The following is a 6,367-nucleotide window of genomic DNA, read 5'->3' on the forward strand; positions in this document are numbered from 1 at the left end:
CATCAATGGGAGGATTGTGAATAAAACCATAGTGCAACCATTTCCAAACATCAGCTAAGGCGTCCCAGAGAGACTGTCGTTCAGTTCTGTAGTTGTTCTTGTTGTGTTATTAACAATCATATTTGACTTTTGTTACTTGTGCTTCTGTCAAAGCCATGTGTTCATGTAATATCATTAATTGAATATCATGCATTAAATTGTAATGTCAGGTTTTTGACTCCTCTGGTTAAATGTTGGAGAGTTTTGTCTTTTTATGAAGCCCAACTTTTTTTCTCAATTGTTGTTTATAAAGTTTTACCGTGTTCACCGGTCTGATGATGATGGCTTTACATTCAGCTCAATCAATCATGTGTGGAGTGTTGAGAATCGTGAACATTTCGGTCTGGGATTGGGCTACGCAAAGTAGCGTTGTTTTGCGTTCTCACGGGGCACATTCAAGTCTTCACAATGTTCATGAAAACCTGAATAATTTAGTTAATTTTTAGCACTTTAAAAATTAACATTCTCCAAATGTTTTTTGAATCCATAATATATTTTGTGAATTGTAAATAGTGTGAGTGGGTGACAGTGAGCGAGAGAGTTAGAAATGAAAAGAAGATATTGCACTTTGTCAATAATATAAATGCCAAGGGTTAAAAAATATTCTAAAGTTGTTCCAGTCCTGGGAGGTATAAAGGCTATAAACATTACTGTGATGTTTAATCATATCTCCATCCTTCTAAAGGTGCAATCTGTAACTTCTCATTCCCCCTGCGACAAGAATCACAATCGACCTGAAACAATACACAAGGAAAAATTATTTAGTAAGGTTTGACCAATTATATACAGAATACGACTTTCTGCATCGGTCCCAAGAAAAGTGTTGAGTTGAATTTACAGATTACAGATTGCCCCTTGAAGACAAATCTCCACTGGCTGTTTGTGTGTAAAGTATGTGGACAAGGAGTTAGAACTTATTATCACTGTGTAAAAAATAAAATAATATCTTGTTTAAGAATTATTGAATTTGTTGGGTTGTCTAATAATACTCATTTAAACACATTTTGGTAACGACTTTGTTTAACTTCCTATGGAACATAATGGATGCTATTTATTTATTTGTCTACTGGTGCAAATACTTCACAAATCTGACCCATAGAGCTACTGTAATGAACTGACCTGCAGAAGTTCAAGAGCATTTCACTGGCAAACTGGATAGAAATCTGTGTTTGGGTGGTTTTGCCACTAGGTGGAAGCGTTATACCGCTTAGAAGACTTTAGCATATTGACATAACTGTAACGCTACTGTGAAATTCAATGTCAGTAATTTCCAATGGTGGGAAAAGTACCCAATTGTCGTACTTGAGTAAAAGTAAAGATACCTTTATAGAAAATGACTCAAGTAAAAGTGAAAGTCTACTTGTAAAATCCTACTTGAGTAAAAGTCTAAAAGTATTTGGTTTTAAATATGCTTAAGTATCAAAAATTAATGTAATTGCTAAAATATACTTACTGTTGAAGTCTGAAGTTTACATACACTTAGGTTGGAGTCATTAAAACTCGTTTTTAAACCACTCCACAAATTTCTTGTTAACAAACTATAGTTTTGGCTAGTCGGTTTGGACATCTACTTTGTGCATGACACAAGTAATTTTTTAATGACAGATTATTTCACTTATAATTCACTGTATCACAATTCCAGTGGGTCAGAAGATTACATACACTAAGTTGACTGTGCCTTTAAACAGTCATAGCTTTAGAAGCTTCTGATAGGCTAATTGACATAATTTGAGTCAATTGGAGGTGTACCTGTGGATGTATTTCAAGGCTTACCTTCAAACTCAGTGCCTCTTTGCTTGACATCATGGGAAAATCAAAAGAAATCAGCCAAAAAAATTGTAGACCTCCATTGTACTCTGGTTCATCCTTGGGAGCAATTTCCAAACGCCTGAAGGTACCACGTTCATCTGTACAAACAATAGTACGCAAGTATAAACACCATGGGACCACGCAGCCGTCACACCGCTCAGGAAGGAGACGCGTTCTGTCTCCTAGAGATGAACGTACTTTGGTGCGAAAAGTGCAAATCAATCCCAGAACAACAGCAAAGGACCTTGTGAAGATGCTAGAGGAAACAGGTACAAAAGTATCTATATCCACAGTAAAACGAGTCCTATATCGACATAACCTGAAAGGCCACTCAGCAAGGAAGAAGCCACTGCTCCAAAACCGCCATAAAAAAGCCAGACTACGGTTTACAACTGCACATGGGGACAAAGATCGTACTTTTTGGAGAAATATCCTCTGGTCTGATGAAACAAAAATAGAACTGTTTGGCCATAATGACCATCGTTATGTTTGGAGGAAGAAGGGGGTAGCTTGCAAGCCGAAGAACACCATCCCAACCGTGAAGCACGGGGGTGGCAGCATTGTGCTGCGGGGGTGCTTTGCTGCAGGAGGGACTGGTGCACTTCACAAAATAGATGGCATCATGAGGAAGGAAAATGATGTGGATATATTGAAGCAACATCTCAAGACATCAGTCAGGAAGTTAAAGCTTGGTCGCAAATGGGTCTTCCAAATGGACAATGACCCCAAGCATACTTCCAAAGTTGTGGCAAAATGGCTTAAGGACAACAAAGTCAAGGTATTGGAGTGGCCATCACAAAGCCCTGACCTCAATCCTATAGAAAATTTGTGGGCAGAACTGAAAAAGCATGTGCGAGCAAGGAGGCCTACAAACCTGACTCAGTTACATTTACATTTTAGTCATTTAGCAGACACTCTTATCCAGAGCGACTTAAAGTTAGTGAGTGCATACATTTTTTTTTACACCAGCTCTGTCAGGAGGAATGGGCCAAAATTCACCCCACTTATTGTGGGAATCTTGTGGAAGGCTACCAAAAACGTTTGACCCAAGTTAAACAATTTAAAGGCAATGCTACCAAATACCAATGCTACCAAATACCATTTGCAACTTCTGACCCACTGGGAATGTGATGAAAGAAATAAAAGCTGAAATAATTCATTCACTCTACTATACATGTTAGGAATTGTGAAAAACTGAGTTTAAATGTAATTTGGCTAAGGTGTATGTAAACTTCTGACTTCAACTGAAATATCGAAAGTAAAAGTATGAATCATGTCAAATTCCTTATAATGAGCAAACCAGACAGCACCATTTTCTTGTTTTTTCAATTTACGGATAGCCAGGTGCACACCAACACTCAGACATCATTTACAAACAAAGCATGTGTTTAGTGAGTCTGCCAGATCAGAGGCAGTAGGGATGACCAGGGATGTTCTCTTGATAAGTGTGTTAATGAGAACATTTTCCTGTCCTGCTAAGCATTCACTTTTGGGAGTCAGGGAAAATGGATGGAGTAAAAAGTTCATAATTTTCTTTAGGAATGTAGTGAAGTAAAAGTAAAGGTAGTCAAAAATATAATTAGTAAAGTACCACAAAAAACGTTTTACTTAAGTACTTTACACCACTGGTATTTTCATGCACATTTGTTTTTCATTTCCCATAAGAGTTTTTTTGTTTGTGTTCTTGAGTTTCAACTTTTTAAGTCTGTAAGTCTGATCGTCAATGTTTGCTGTTTTCTCTTCTAAGAGTGTGTGTTTTCTCTTGAAATCTCTGCCTCTCTGATTTGCCCTTTTTCCTGTTCCCTGGAGAGACTTGTCCTCTCTGAAACTTGATCACACAGAAACACACACACACTCACTCACACACACAGGGGTGCACAAATGCCCAGACACACACAGAGCTGTTTGATGGTGTATTTCTTGGCTGCCTTGGAGCTAAAATAAAACATCTGCCGTGGGTCAATATGACTCAATCTCACTCAACCTGAGACTTGTTTAGTCTCAGGCAACATGCACACATTTCTATTTCTGTTTTCTGTTTTCCTACAGTACTCTCCACCTCTACCACAGAAGGAGAAATTCACAGCAAAAGATGAAATTGATGAGAGAAATATAGCCAAAAGAAAGGGACATAACAGAATTGAGCTGTGTGTGTGTGTGTGTGTGTGAATATCATTGTGGCTATGTGTGCGTGTTTGTGTGTGTGAATGTCATTGTGGGTATGTGTGCGTGTTTGTGTGTGTGAATGTCATTGTGGGTATGTGTGCGTGTTTGTGTGTGTGAATGTCATTGTGGGTATGCGTGCATGTGTGTGTGTGTGGGTGTGAATGCCATTGCGGGTGTTAACTCAGCCCTGTCTGGCCATAATGGAATCTCTGATGGACAGGGATCAAAGGTTGCTGGTCCAATCTTCTCCTTTAATGAAAACAAGATTCCTCTTTCTCTTCCCTCACTCCCCCTTTATCTCTCTTCATCTCCTCTCTCTCACACACTGAGTGTACAAAACATTAAGGACACCTGCTCTTTCCATGACATAGACTGACCAGGTGAATCCAGGTGAAAGCTATGATACCTTATTGATGTCACTTGTTAAATCCAATCGGTGTAGATGAAGGGGAGGAGACAGGTTAATGAAGGATTTTTAAGCCTTGAGACAATTGAGACATGGGTTGTGTATGTGTACCATTCAGAGGGTGAATGGGCAAGACAAAAGATTTAAGTACCTTTGAACGGGGTATGGTAGTAGGTGCCAGGGGCAATGGTTTGGGTCAAGAACTGCATCGCTGTTGGGTTTTTCACGCTCAACAGTTTCCCATGTGTATCAAGAATGGTCCACCAACCAAAGGACATCCAGCCAACTTGACACAACTGTGGAAAGCATTGGAAGCAACAGGGCCAGCATCCCTGTGGAACACTTTCGACACCTTGTAGAGTCCATGCCCCGACAAATTGAGGCTGTTCTGAGCGCAAAAGGGGGGAGTGCAACTCAATATTAGGAAGGTGTCCTTAATGATCCTTAACTCAGTGTAGATTCTAACTAGTGTTTAGTTGGGAAAAATAGGTAAAACATTGTTGGAATGCAAGGAAGAAATGTAATGTCTTCTGAGAAATACATTAAAACCTGCAAACAGAAATTACAAATGATATGGTGCAGTAAATCAATGAGTCTGGGAAGAAATACATTGAATGCACAAGAGGCATGAACTTTGAAAAGTATGAGACAGAAAAAAGAAATGCTAAGTGCAAAATGCTGGGTAGCCTAAAGTAGCCTACTGGGTTAAAAATTACATACATTATGTATAGAGGAAACCCACACACTGATGAATGCATTACTCCCATTCACATATCTGCTGTAAGGTCAAGTGTGTGTGTGTGTGTGTGGAGAAATGTGTTTGAATCTATAGCTGTATTAGCATTCCACAGAGAAATAGGGACAGGTTCAAGAGCCTTGAGAGAGGGAGAGAGAGAGAGAGGGAGAGAGAGAGAGAGACAGAGAGAGAGAGGGGGGGGATGGAGGGAAATAAAAGGGTTTAAGAGTGAGAGTGAAGGTGAGGAATGATTGCTGTGTCTTTGCAGCAATAATCGGAAGCTGATCGGAATTCCGTGCCGTTGGTTTGGCAATTTGGGATGAAGTCTGGATGGCATCACATTGGACCAGGACAAACAGTGAATTTAGAAAGTATTCAGACCCCTTCCCTTTTTCCACATTTTGTTACATTACAGCCATATTCTAAAATTGATAAAATAAAAAATGTTCCTCTTCAATCCACACACAATACCCCATAATGACAAAGCGAAAACAGGTTTTTAGAAATGTTTGCAAATCTATTACAAATAAAAAACAGAAATACCTTATTTACATAAATATTCAGACCCTTTGCTATGAGACTTGAAATTGAGCTCAGGTGCATCCTGTTTCCACTGATCATCCTTGAGATGTTTCTACAAGTTGATTGGAGTCCACCTGTGGTAAATTCTATTTACTGGGCATGATTTGGAAAGGCACACACCTGTCTATATAAGGTCCCACAGTTGACAGTGCATGTCAGAGCATGCACTGGTCGAAGGAATTATCTGTAGAGCTCCGAGACAGGATCGTGTCCCTGGGGGACACGTGCTCTCAGCACTGGTGTCCCCCAGGGCTCAGTTCTAGGCCCTCTCCTATTCTCGCTATACACCAAGTCACTTGGCTCTGTCATATCCTCACATGGCCTCTCCTATCATTGCTACGCAGACGACACACAACTAATCTTCTCCTTTCCCCCTTCTGATAACCAGGTGGCGAATCGCATCTCTGCATGTCTGGCAGACATATCAGTGTGGATGACGGATCACCACCTCAAGCTGAACCTCGGCAAGATGGAGCTGCTCTTCCTCCCGGGGAAGGACTGCCCGTTCCATGATCTCGCCATCACGGTTGACAACTCCGTTGTGTCCTCCTCCCAGAGTGCGAAGAGCCTTGGCGTGACCCTGGACAACACCCTGTCGGTCTCCGCTAACATCAAGGCGGTGACCCGAT

The sequence above is a fragment of the Coregonus clupeaformis genome, chromosome 21 (assembly GCF_020615455.1).
Source record: "Coregonus clupeaformis isolate EN_2021a chromosome 21, ASM2061545v1, whole genome shotgun sequence".
In the NCBI taxonomy this organism is placed as follows: Eukaryota; Metazoa; Chordata; class Actinopteri; order Salmoniformes; family Salmonidae; genus Coregonus; species Coregonus clupeaformis.